This window comes from Dermacentor albipictus, chromosome 1 (genome assembly GCF_038994185.2).
Source record: "Dermacentor albipictus isolate Rhodes 1998 colony chromosome 1, USDA_Dalb.pri_finalv2, whole genome shotgun sequence".
Classification (NCBI taxonomy): domain Eukaryota; kingdom Metazoa; phylum Arthropoda; class Arachnida; order Ixodida; family Ixodidae; genus Dermacentor; species Dermacentor albipictus.
The window spans coordinates 359,637,128-359,651,576 of record NC_091821.1 but is presented as its reverse complement, the minus strand read 5'-3'; positions in this window follow the sequence as shown (position 1 = coordinate 359,651,576).

Below are 14,449 nucleotides of genomic sequence, written 5' to 3'. Positions count from 1 at the left end.
TTCTTTCTTTCTTTCTTTCTTTCCTTCTTTCTTTCTTTCTTTAATTTCTTCTTTCTTTCTTGGTTTCTTTGCTTTCGCGTATTTCTTCTTTTTCACATAACCTTCATACCCTACTATACGATGCGGATAAATTTTATGCGTACTAACTACGCGTAATCTTTCGTCCAGAGAACATGCGTTACTTCCGCTGCCGCACTATCACTTTCAGCAGCAAATTTTGCTGCGGTTCTCGGTCTCAGCACACATGGGCTGACTGAACTTTCACCGCGCACCCAGACACACACACAAACGCAAAAATCCCACAACTGGTTGACTTACTTTTACACTTTTTTTCTTATGACTGAGGTAAAAATAAATGCAGAAGTTGTCGCTGTTCGCTGGCGATAGCTACTCCTTTTTACTATTCTTACACCACAGTCACGTTCTCATTCCATATGATTTGTATGTGTGTGTGTGCGCGCGCGGGCGTGAAGGAGTTTCTTTTCTTTAATACGTGAAGAAAGACGGTGGGGTCGTCGTCGTCGTCGCTCTTGTTGTTCTTCCTTCAGGCGAGATTGTTGAGCCGAAAAATATTTCTCCAGCGTGTTTGTCGGTTTTATCCCATGTTCATACGCCTTCTTTCGTTTCATGCAGATTCAATTTTCGTTCCATGTGTGCGTGCTTCCTACCTCTCTTTTTTTGCGTTCTCACTAAATTTCTGCGCATCGTACCGCGCTGAAACCAAAGTGATTACGCTTGACATGTAAAACTTCCACCCACGTAAACAATGTGGCCTCAGCTTCGCTGCTTCACCAAAAAGTCTACTGCGGTCCAACCTCACTGGCGACGACAAATTTTATCTTGCTTGTTTGCTTACTTGCGCGTTCGCCTGCATTTTATCATTTGCCTCCTTTGGTCTTCCTTTTTTTTGCTTTCCTTCTTGTAACGCGTGGTGGAAACACTTATCTTGGCGTTTCTGGGGGTTCATCCGCCAGTCTGTTTTACTTGCACTTTCATATACCGCCTCACGACACTTAATGGGGAACGGGCCTATCAGCAAACCACGCACGTCAATCAATTTTCCTTCCTTTCTTTTTTTCAATGTAGACTGTTTATCGCACACAAGTGGCACGTGCGATGGTTCTTTTTATTTTACTTTTTTGTTCTTGTTACTACGGCGAGTGACCTAGTACATTAGTACAATCTGCAGCACTTCGTTTTGCAATGATGTTTGCCTCAGCTTTAGTGCTCGCGCCTTGGAGCTGCTGTGTAGTCACGGTGTTTTTACTATTAGGAAACGTTGCATATAGCTCTCACAGACATTCAGGTGATTGTTTGCTTTCATTGAAAACTGCCGTCTATGTGTCCGCGTCTATTATGTGTCAGAAAAAAAGAATGGGAGGAAAATATGTGAACTTTTTTTGTACTTTAAAGTTGTTTGCGGTCTCCATTCCTCCAGAACATACGGACGCAAACTGCCCATGGTTTCCAACAAAATTAGGCGCAAAACAGCGGACGTTTCTGAAGCAAAAGCCCTACATGGAAAGCTCTAGAAAAAAAAAGCCTAATGGAGTGGTGTTGTGAACATCACCCTAGAACAATTTTAGTTTTCTAAAACGGTAAGTTAGGATGGGCAGAGCTATGCATACTAGTTCGGTTCTTCAGCCTTCGTGTCATTTTTATTTTCTATGACAAAATAGAAAATATGCAAGTGTTTGAAAGAAGACGCTTCATCTTCTTCTTTTTTTTTTCGCTTAGCAACAGAATGACCGCTACTTCTATTATTTTCTCGTGTTGTTTCTCTTGTCCATGTTGCTCTTTTTAATTTTTTTAATATATGGGGTTTTACGTGCCAAAACCACTTTCTGATTATGAGGCACGCCGTAGTGGGGGACTCCGGAAATTTTGACCACCTGGGGTTCTTTAACGTGCACCTAAATCTAAGTACACGGGTGTTTTCGCATTTCGCCCCCATCGAAATGCGGCCGCCGTGGCCGGGATTCGATCCCGCGACCTCGTGCTTAGCAGCCTAACACCATAGCCACTGAGCAACCACGGCGAGTTATGTTGCTCTTTTTCTGTGTGAACAAGTGTTGGTAATTACGTTTATGTACCAAGCCATCTATTTGAATAGAATAAAGATGTCCATCAAGGGAAGAGCGGATCTTTTATCGCGATAATTCCGCGCTGCTTGGTTTACTGGAGTCGTGGCTTCCATGTAGCTACGACCACGACATCTCTCCACTGCCATCTAGCACAAGAATTCTACAGAAATTCTGACAATTGTCCGCTAATGCGTAGGCATTCTTTGGTGCCATTGTTACTTGGCTTTTGCTTACTTCTGTTGCCAGCTCATGCATGTCTACCCATCGCTTTATCCATAACCAAAAAGCACTTACGCATTAGTAGAGACTTCGAAGAATTTCTGTAGCATTTTTTCTTGGTCAAGTGTCTGCTTATAACGTCGTATCCGATCTGCTTGTAAACGCATCGTTTCCTCTTCTTGCTGTTGATTATCTCTTAGTTCTTGTCGTTGTGCTCGTTCCTCCCTCTGCCGACTATGACATTCCCCTTGTCGGTCAGCGTTCCTACGCGGCTTCTCCGTTTCACGAAGCTTATGTTTCTTTGGCGCCATTACAAGAACTCGACTCGGCACATCCTACCCCTTCAAGGAGATCGTGTAAGCTGAGCCTATCCGTTACCATGGCGCGTTTTTTCCCAAACCGGACCTACCAATCAGCTATTTTTATCATTTCATACTTTTTTATTGCATCAGTTGACTATGTCGAGTGGACGGCGACATCACAATTTTTTTTTATTGATTCCAAAGCTAGCAATAATCTACAATTACACTATCATAACAACTAAATGTCTTGATTGATTGCGCACCTATTTCACAGTTACAAGGCGTTCCGGGACCGACGCGGTTTCTCCGGGGCCCTCACCAAAGAACGCTTAGGCATTAAAACAGCTTTATCACGATGCGAGAACAAGTAAACAAAGAATGACCAACGCACGCACGCATTTTTTTTATGTAGCAAGCGGGCTCCATTATCGCGTAGGCAGAAGAGCATGCATGACGTCAATGACCCACCTCGTTTGGGCATAACCACATCTCTGCAGATATATACAACTGCCTGGACAGTTCCAGAGCTGCCTTTTGTTTTATTTGATGTCAGAAAACTTGGAAAGCCTTAGAAAATAAAAGCCCGCGGCATTTTTAAGCTTGTAGCACACTCCTGTGTGGTAAGCTAGGGGCAAGTCATCATTGTTACTTAGAGGTGGCCAAAGCCTGACCTTTTGAAAGCGAAATTTCGAAAAATTGGAAAGAGCTACGCAGATTATTTTGACGCAGGTTCATCAGTCAACGAAAGAATGGCTGATATCATAGGACAAAGAACGGGCGCATACTTTTCAAATTGCAGTAGTATTCATGGTCGTATATCTAGACAGAGAAAAGCGAATGTTACTCGGTGTTCTTCTTCAGGCTTTCAATCTTGCACGTGATCACCTTCCTGCATAAAAAAAGGTAAAACTAACTGACAGGGATGAGATTGCGAAACCAAGATAGAAAACTGAAGGCAGACAAATAGAAGCGAATAAGCTTCGAAAACGCGCTCCTTTCTCATTGAGAAAGCACATCCGTCCTTCGGGACCCATCCATCGTGGTGTCTTGGAACGTGAATCGGGCCTAGGAAAGGCTGCTGCTTTGCAATGCAGAAAGCCCGTCGACTAGGCCAGCACATGAATTTCTACTTTAGTTTCTTTCCTTCCTAAGCTAAGCAGCATTGGGCTTTGTCAATACTTGGGAGGGCGATCTTGATTTCTCTCTTGCCTACGCCAATGAGGCCAGTGATCCGCTATACCAGATAAAACATTTCGAGACAGGAAAAACTCGCACTTTGGCCCAGTGCGCGCATTTGTCTTAACGCGCACCGTGAAATCAGCCATAATACGCGTAGTATGGGTTACACTATTCTGTGCGGGTTAGCATGAAGAAACCACACGCAGAAAGTCACGATAACTTGAGAAAAATACGTGAAATTCAATTCAATTCAATTCAGTTTATTTGAACATACATAGGTGGTACAGGATGTCCACGAGGCGTGGCAAAAGGAGGCAACAATGCCTCCTGACAGGGCCTTAATAAGGATCTATCCTTATATTGAGGATTGTGTTCACTTGGACTGGTTGGCATGTGGCCTATTGTGAAAAGCAGCGCGCGTGCGGTACTGAGACCGCAAGAAACACACACGCAAGAAAGCAGATCGTTGTGTATGCTTCTTCTCCACTGTGTACCGTGTTCTCGCTTTTTATCGCAGCATGGCAGTATAGCTCGCCGAATACTTTCCCTGCTACTCTATGAGACCACATCTTGCGCGCAACGGCTAATTTATCGCAAATCGTTCTCTGCCTCTTCCGGCTACTTTCGCCCGTGGTCTTTGGTCTGCCTGGGATCGTCTGGGGCCGCTTCAATAAAAATGGAGATGGTAGGTCGGGTGGATAGGAACCATAGTGCTCAAACATATCATCCAAACGGTCGGCACATCGCGTTACATCTGAATATTGTTTCTTCTTTTCTGCGTGCTCGTATTGGTGCATTCGTCTTGTTCGCCTCGGCTCTGTTTTGAGAGCAATTTCATGCATCGTGTGTCGCAGCCTCAATGCAGGGAACACTGTTTCTTCTATCTTTTTTTTTGCATTTCGCTATCATCGAAATGCGGCGGCCGTGGCCGGGATTCGATCCCGCAACCTAGACCTTGGCAGCGCAACACCAGAGCCACTACACCACCACACCAGATGAGGAACAATGGCGACGTGTGTTCTATTGCGCTCAACGCCGAATAAATTTAAAACAATATTTTCGTCATTGTACAGCGGCATGTTCCCAGTCGCAAAATAGTTACCAAAGTTGGTTGGCGTCAAATAGGTTCATTAAAGAGCGGCCAAGGCCGAGTGGAACACACCTAGTACTCCAAGTCGGCGTCACAGAGTTTCTTCGAAAAGCGGCACCTACCTCTTCTGGCATCTACAGTGACTGTAGCGGTGTGTCGGTGTGAAAGAGGTTGGATGAAGAGCGGCACGTATGTACACATCGGCGTATACTCAGTGTCGATTATATATATAAATATATAGTCGAGCAAGACCTCAAGCGATTCAGCGGGTGTAGAGCGAAGTTGAGCCACCATAACACGAACTTTGTCTTGAGATATTGCGTGACCTCTGGCACTAGGCGCGCGGAAACACAGCGCACATGAAGGCATCAGCCATATCAGGCCCGCGGCCGCCTGCGCTCATCCATTCGAACCATTATGCACGGACGAAAGGAGGAGACGCACGCTCATCTGCAACGCCTCGTGCGCGTTTGATCAAAGTACTTTATTGAAAACCGGCTCATAAGGAAGCATATAGAGGTTTAAGCCCGACGTCGCTGCTTCAGCCTGTTACTTCCCGAATTTGAAGAACCGACTTACTGTTACGATAGCCCCCACGTTTGCGACAGGGCGGAAAACTATGACTGTGGACAGTTGTCAAGAATTCTCGACTCGCATGCAGTGAAATATTATCGCTAAGGAGACTCAAGCTTGAGGCGAAGGTGTTTGGGAAGATTTTAATGCTGTTCAGTCAGTCAACTTCCTGGATACTGTCGCTTTTGTCACAGGCCAGACACACACAAGTTGTACAGCACATGTGCCCAGCCACAAAAAAAAAAGTTTTTTCACACTTAATGCACCATTGACAAGTTTGCTCTTTTCAAGGTGTGCAAGGTCGATTATTTGAGGGCTTGATTTGATGCGGTAGCAGAAAAGCTTCATATCAAGTTACTTTGATTAGGAATGATCTGACAGAGCATGTCCATTGTTTATTGTTTTTAAGAATAACATTATTATAACTGAAATGAAATGTTCGCACGTGTAGGTGGTTCCGCCCACTCGTTTTTGGTCTTCGTAAGGGTGCACAAACTGACGCGAATATTATGAGCAAGGATGAGAGAACACACATGCGCACACGCGCAGGCACAGCTGTGAGTGTCGCCTGGGCAACTATTGTTTATGTGTAGCGATTTTCGCTCAGTACCTAATGAAGGTATAGACATTTGGCAGCGTGCACTTCCAGGAAACGAGACGCCAAAAACAGAAGAAACAGTAGTATAGATCTTCAGTTCGAGAGCGAGGCAATGTTGTGTGAAAGAAGAGAAAGCATGTGAGCTGACGATGCGAGAAGACGAAACCCGGCAGACGAAGCCGAGCATACAACACGCCACGTAGATGCTTTTCTTTATTCAATCAATGCTTGGTGACTGAAGCCCGTACACAGCGTTTATCTTTTTTTTTTATCTTTTCTGGCGTCGAAGACGTTGCCATGCACTGCCTTTCGGTCAGGTCCCAAGAAATCGATGTATGAGCGGCACTTTGAGTAGGTAAGGGAAAGGCCACTGAACTCGGCTAAAGTTGCAAAACATTCACTGTTTCGCCGATGTCTTGCACGCTATGCAGCAGCAGCAAAAGGTCTCCGAGTGAAAGACTAGTTAGCAGCAAAAGGGTTCGCGGCATTCTCCCCTCGCGTCACAAACGACCCGTTTGTACTGTCGACGCTGTCGACGCTGCCTGTATTAACTACTATGTCGTGCTCCACCCGCATTCTGCAGAGCAAGTTGCAGAGTTGTGCAGAACTGAAAATATATCTAAATAGGGACGGTTTGACGCCACCCATGTGGACGGAAGTGCTTGTTTCACTTTACGGCGCTTGTCTCTATTCTTGTTTCAATCCTAACATGTTTTCTTTCAGTAAGTTCCAACATGGGGTAGTACAAACGTGAGTTGAGCATGCTAAAAGCAGTGTACTTGGTAGGTTTCGCGCAGATATGCACGTCCGAAAGGCAATGTTATGAGGCGACAAAGCATAAAGAGCTATGTGTGTGAAAGGAGGTAAGAGAAAAGAAGGAATATCTTCATCATTTGCTAGGCCTTACGGGTCTTTCGGGGCACGTCACCTGAGGAAACACCATGAACATAACTAAATGTAGTCGTCGGGAGAAATAAGAATATGACAGAATGAGCTGCAATTATTATAGATTGCATGAAAACAAGTGTATCAAGACAGAACGTGTAAATCAAAATTTAAGGCCATTCTCGCAACCATCGCCAGTGGAATGCGGTTGTCCCGGCCAAAATTCAATCCAAAGATCCTAAGTTACCAAACACGATAATCAATGAGCTATTGTGGCAGGGGCCAGGAAAGCATTCATCCATTGCTTCTCTTTAATCCGCGTCTATACAAATAAAACCTTAACGTGTAGTCATTTTTCAGCAGAGCTGTTTATGGCTAGCGTTTGGTGAATTTTTCGTGTCCGTCAACAAATCCGTGTGTGCAAAAGCTCAGCTCCCTATATTGGATGTAACATCACTTCATTCCGAAAGCATATACGTCTCATCACTTGGATATGCATTTTCGGTAGATTAGTTATCAATACGCGCTATTTTCAAGGTCAGTAGACTTTCAGGTGTGAGTAAATAAACTTCATTTAGGAGACGAAGCTGGTGATGCCTGAAGGTGGGCTGCCATCTTATTCCAGGTAGCCATCGCCCTGTGCTGATAGCCTGGCCGTGTTCACCAGCCGAAGCTGGTCGTCCGGTTTTGGGCTTCCCAGCTGTTTTTCCCACTGGTCTTCTGTTGCTGCTTGGGTAGGCGTTGTCCACGGGTTCTTTCTGCATTCCCAGACCATGTGTTAAAGGATGTTTGGTGTATTGCAGAATTGGCATTCTGTTATAAATGTTGAGGGGTACATTGCACCAGGTAGAGTGCCGCGCAAGTAATTGCCCATCTGAACTCCCCGTAGTATGAAGGCTTCCTCTATGTTAAGCTTGACGTGTGGCGGTAGATATTCCCTCCTCTTTATCTTGTAATGTTCTGGAATATTTTAACATTTTCTTTGAATCATTTCGTCTTGGTCTGACGGTAGACAATGAACTGATGGGGTTGCCCGGCGTACGTATTCGCGGGTGGTGGCGTGAGCCGCTTGGTTTCCCACCAAGGATTCGTGTCCCGCAGTCCAGACAATGGACATTTCAGGGATATGGTGGGTTTTTAGGATATTGAGTGCGTTCTTGCTAATTCTTCATGTGCGAAAATGGCGACAGGCTGCCTGTGAGTCTCTGACGGCGATGACTGGCACGTCACATCGGTAGGTCCGTATGGGCATTGCTGGCTACCCGCTATTCGGGAACTGCTCGGCTACCCGAATGTCCTTACAGCAACTACTGATGCAGCTGCTATCTTAACGTTCTTCTTGTTAGTTACGCAGGCAACATACATCCATGCCTTGTATTAGACGGCGTCAGTGTACCTTATTTCGGCGTTCTTTGTTTAGCATTTTTTGTAGCGTCGTGGCTCTCGCTTGTCTTCTCTCTTTGTTGTATTCTGGGTGCATGCTTCTTGGTATGGGTGCTACGTATATATTTGCACTCAGGGTGGGAGGTACAGGTTGTGAACTGCCATTTCCTTCTTCGACATGGTATCCAAGTCTTTTGAGGAGAGCCCTACCGGTAGTTCTTATTTTCAGTCTTTCGATTTTGATCGTCTTCTGAGCCTCCGCCAATTCTTCCCAGGTATTAGATACTCCAAGTTTCAGCAGTTTTTCTGCTGACGTGGTGGGTGGTAGTCCTATTTCCAATTTGAATGTCCTTCTTATCAGTATGTTCAGCTTTTCTCTTTCACTGTTTTTCATATCTAAATACGTCGTACCATAGATGATTCTGCTGACGATCAATGCTTGTATGAGTTTTAGGGGGTCTTCTTCCTTTATTTCACATCGTATCCCTGGATTAGTCTTCCAGTAGGATGGAGCAGGGATTGCTGCAGTACAGCGACTTCAAGAAACGATCATGCAAGTTGCATCACAATCATCATCTGCCTAATTTATGTCAACTGCAAAACGAAGGCCTCTGCCTGCGGTGTGCAATTAGACCTGTCCTTCGCCAACCGATTCCAGCTAGTGCCTGCGAATATCTTAATTTCATCACCCCGCCTAGTCCCCTGCCATCTTCGACTGCGCTTCACTTCTCTTGAGAACCATTCTGTAACCCTAATGGTCCACCAGTTGCGTAACCTACGCATTACATGACGTGCCCAGCTCCGTTTATTTTATTTAATGTCAATTAGAGTATCGGCTACCCCTGTTTGCTCTCTGATCTACACCGCTTCCTTCCTGTTTCTTAACGTTATGCCTGACATTCTTCGTTCAATCGCTCCTTGCGCTGTCCTTAATTTGTTTTCGAGATTATTTGAAAATCTTCAAGTTTCTTCCCTATATGTCAGCACTGGAAGAATGCATTCATTGTACACCTTTCTTTTTAATGATAATGGTAAGCTTGCAGTCAGGATCTGACAATGTCTGTCTAATGCACTCCAACTCATTTTTATTCTTTTGTAACTTTCCTTCTCATGATCAGGGTCCCCTGTGAGTAATTAGCCTTGGTAAACGTACTCCTTCACAGACTCTAGAGGCTGACTGGCGATCCTGAACTCTTGTTCCCTTACCCGACTATAGATAATTATCTTTTTCTTCTGCATATTATTCTTCCACCTCAATCTTATACTCCCTCTGTTAAGAAGAAGACAAGTCCACTTGTCGAAACGTTGGCTCCAGCATTCATTTTGTTCACGTTTTGCTCTTCGTCTTGAATTTCCATCTCCCGCATTCCCCGTCTTTTCTCAATCATTTGTTGTAACTCGTCCCCAGTGTTGCTGAAGCGAACAATGTCACCTGCCAATCAAAAGTTGCTGACGCAGGTTGTGCACCTTGGAAAAAGGGTCACAAATAGAACACTCTCAAGCATATATATATAATTAGCTTGCTTACGGGGCTATGAGTAATTTTGTAAGGGGGTATGAGCCATTCGATGTCTTACCTAAGAGACGATTTTCCTGCTGGATAGGCACGGAAATTCTTGTGCATTTAATAACAGTTTGTGATACGAGAATGCGAGTGTGTACCTATCGTCATGATGAACACCGATCCAGACAATAAATGTGTTCGCACCTTTGTTCAAAATTCTGTGGCACCTCTGTGTCGTGTGCTAAACAGTTTCGCTGGTCATTTACCTTGACAAAGTGGAATGGCTCGTGATCTTTATAAAATTTTAATATGTACTCATATTTATTTATAAAACCTTCCAAGCCGATCGTTTGCTTGTAATAATTGTCCCAAATGAAAGGCTGCGAAAAGAAAAAGCGGAACCCTGTTCCATGTAAAGGGCACTTGAACGTAGCAGAAAAGAGCCTGGAAACACAACAGCTTCGCAAAATTCGTTGATAAAGCAAGAAAAGCGAATTGCCCAATACCCTTTCGCATCATTTCTTTGGAACAGAAGCGCACTTGTGGGCAACACTTTCGAAAGGAGCCCTCGGGAAAGGTCAACAAGTGTGCGGAAGCTATTTCTGTCACGTGCGCGTCCACAGGGAGAGGCCGGGAGTCTTGTGCAGTGAAGGCCCAAACAAAGAAAACTTTGTTGTGGCTTTATGCAACAACAAGATAAAAGACGTCATAAAAATTACATTAAAACAAACGACCTGGTCTGATTAGCGAACGTGTACACGAATAAACTTCCCCATTGCCTCGGTGGCCTTTTCTCGACGGTGCGGTTTCGACATACGTTCGGCGGAAGTTTATTTGCTGTGCTTGCTCAAATTTCCGGTGGCCGCGAGAAAGTAATTTGGCCACCTCTTGCGAAATACTTGGCCGCCTCGTGCTGTGAATATCTGGATCCAAGTTTCATTGATCGATTTGTGTGGTTTAATTTCCCAAGGCAACGCAGGAAATTACAGACGGCATGGTATAGAGTCGCGTAGTATTTTCGACTCCTTGTATTGCTTTATTAACCAACCATAGCCCTGTAGACACATGTTCTTCTACTCCGTCCCCACCCAAATGCGGCCATAGCTACTCGTTTATCTGAAGGCTAACATACACGAACTTTGAGCAAAGAAAAATGAGGGCGAACGTGACGGTCAAGTATCGAGAATCCACCAGTTGTGGCAGGATAGCAGGGAGAGGTTAAAAGGACCCTGGCAAAACATGTAGGTAAGCGCTAAAGGGCTTTTCTTGAAATACCAGTTTCCTTTAATTCATGCGTCAACTCATTCTATATTATATGGCTAAATACTTATTCAGGAAGTTTTAGGCCGGCATTGTTCCTTCTTTCCACATTGCACGGCTACAGAAGTGAAGGTCACGCTCCAGGGAACACTAACGGGCGTTCAACAAAATATTCAAAGGCTACATGACAGAATCCAAAGGAAAGATGATACCTTGAGAACAAGCACCTGATACAGAACCACACACCCAAACACGCACGGACAAACACACATAGGCACATACGAACGCACAGGGACGCAGTAACAACATTTAGCATTCCTAAGCGAAGTCGTTAAAAAAAATTGGAATCCTACATCCTTATGGATGGTTCAAACATTTGATGGTGGTTTACGAGCATCGCTGCTAGCTTGAAGCGTTTCGCATCCGCTTCATTTTTTTTTTGTATATTGATTCCACTCATTACGTATTACGTCCGCTTATTTTCTCATACTCGTTGCCGTGATGCCCTCGGTGATTCAGAACTTCTAAGTTTTACTTCGTCGAGCTCTTCGACGGAACGTAAAAGCAGAGAATGCGCGCGGTTGGTTCTAAACACCCGTCAAACGTTTCCCGGCGCGAGTGGCTCGCATTCGAGCGTCATGAGACCGTTCTTTGTACCGCGGTCCACCAACCGCAATTACTTCAGACAGCATGGATGCTCACACAGGCTCCATCGGGGGTGGGTGTCAAGCACCTTTGGGCGGTCCGATGCGCCCACCGCCCGGGTTTGAACCCGCCAAGCCTCCCATAGTAAAAACAGAGAGATCACCAAAGCGACTATGTAGGTTGAAGAAACAGGTTAGGGAAATAGTCTTTTCACTTCTCGCGAGCGACGCCGACATAAACCACTAGAACATCCAGTAGAGCACCTAACTAGTCAAACCAGCAAAAGCACACATGCAACTCGGTGACATAAACACACCTATAGGTTCCAAGCCCGCAGTCACAAGAAACGGTGGTGGTGGTCGAACTTGGTCGCGTTACGAGAGGCAAGATGGAAAACTGAAGGCGCTGGCAGGGTCCTCATGTTGCATGTCATAGACGAGCAGTTAGCGGAGCTAATAAACACATACGATAGGCTTTGTTTGCCGGAAAAAATGTTAGAAAGAAAGAAAGAAAGAAAGAAAGAAAGAAAGAAAGAAAGAAAGAAAGAAAGAAAGAAAGAAAGAAAGAAAGAAAGAAAGAAAGAAAGAAAGAAAGAAAGAAAGAAAGAAAGAAAGAAAGAAAGAAAGAAAGAACACCTTAACGCGGGAAGAGGGAAAGACGCAAAACTGAGATGACGGTAAGCGAGGCAAGCGGAGGTGAGCGAAAAAGCTAACAGTTGCCCATAATTAAGTGGGTGCAGGAATTCTGCCTCGTCCAACAGCTTTCTACCACCTGTTCTTGCTCTGTGGAAAATCGAGACACACGCCAAATCTCGGATTAGACGTACGCGCAACCAAATGAGGCCAGTGGGTGGAGCTATATACGCTGCATAGTTGCGGTGTTTATTAGTCGTCATAACTTGTTTGTCGATTTGAGCGGAGGGTCAGGTAAATCACAGGTACCTTTCGTTCGTGGATGCCTAAGCATTTCTGTACTGGCTGAGCAAAAGATGTCCGGTTAAATTATCCCAGCTTTTATTCAGGCGACGTGGCAGCCAGCCCACAAGAAATAAACAATGATTTTGTTTCTTAAAAAGAACTCGACAGCTTAGCTCAAGAGCGATAGGCGACGAATGAGCAAATATAGAAAGGAGAAATGAAGGAACCAGACGCAAGAAAACTTGGCACCAAGAAGTTGACGGGTCTTCATAGCTTTATATTTCTCTTGTCTTGCGCATTCGAGACCCTCGTTTCAAGAGGCCTCGTAAATGGAATAAAAACCTATTCCCCAACGTGAGCTCTGATTACGTGGGGCTTCCACACGACACTGCAAAAAGCACTACTCACAAATTGCCTCTTTCTTGCTTTTTTTTTCTTTATTGCTGTAGCGTCGGGCACTGACAAAAAGCTGTACAGCTCGAGCGCATCGTAAGCCTTGTCAGGCGTCACTCACTGCACTGCTATGACGTTGAGATAATCCGAAACATTGTCCTTCTTTTTAGTACGATCACAGCACCGAAAACCACTAACCCCTCGATTTTTTCCAAGTGCTCCATTTAGCGGCGTCAATCTCTGAGTCACGGCCCTGATCATTCATTCCCTATTTGGCAACAAATAACGCGTGCTTTTATTGGTAAGGAATTGGTGTTGGCACGCGCATATACCATCAAAGTTAAGTCGAACCTATTCGTTTGGCGTAGGTATGCCCACGTTGACTTCAATTTTAAGTGTCTTTGTGAACGCTATAGGCCAGCCATACGTTTCTTACACTGAAATGATTAAGCATTTGGGAAGTAACCTTTGCTGTCACCAGTTTGCCACAAATCCCCCAGCTCCTCTGAACTGCTACGAGGTATTATGTCGGGATTTGTTGTTTGATTGAGCCCGACAGAGATACGCTCACCAGCCCTGCTTTTTGTCTCCTGAAGCCGGGCAATGTGTAAGCATGTTTGCTGGCGCTTGGGTTGTCTGCAGCGCCAACAGTGTAGTCGCGATAGCGGGCAGTTTTCTTTTGAGTCGCGCTATGTGACGATGGTCAAACTGCGGATGAGGAGGTTACCTGTCGTCGGCGGCGTAATGGAAACGACAGACAACGAACAAAACGAACGAATGGGCTGATGTTGCGCAGACTAAAGAACTTAACAAACCCAGTTATCTGCTTTCAACTGCTGTCGCATTTAAAGAAACAGACAAGAACAAGAAGCTACAGTTTTAATGAAAAAGGGAAACCAAAGTGGATCACAAATTAAGAAATTTAGGACCATCGGACACAATTTCGGGGTTCGGGATTGTCTTCTGAGAATACGGAAAGGAATATTGTCGTCTATCTTTTCATCCCTGTCATTTTTGTCTAAATAACGGAAGGGAATTGTAAGCGAAATTGCCCCCTCTAGGTCTGCGCGTTGCTGTTATTTTCACACGAGGAAGCAAAGGATAATGAGATGCGATAGGAATAGCCAGCGCCAAGACAATTCGCGATTAAGCAGAGCTAGGAAGCAGGATACCATCCCAGATTTCTTCTTTTCCTCTCTTTCTTTCTCTCTCCTCTCCCTTTTTTATTTTATTTCAATTTTTTTGCTGCCGCTTAGAAGGGTTAAATTCTTGCGAGAGCCCACCTTATAGCTCTGCTTTTGTGCTGGATAAAAGGGAATGTGAGGTGTGTTGCTCACAAGCTGACATGCGTGGCGAAAGTCTGAGTCGTCTATAAGAAACTCCCAATGCAAAAAAATCAAATTTTATGAAAACGTCG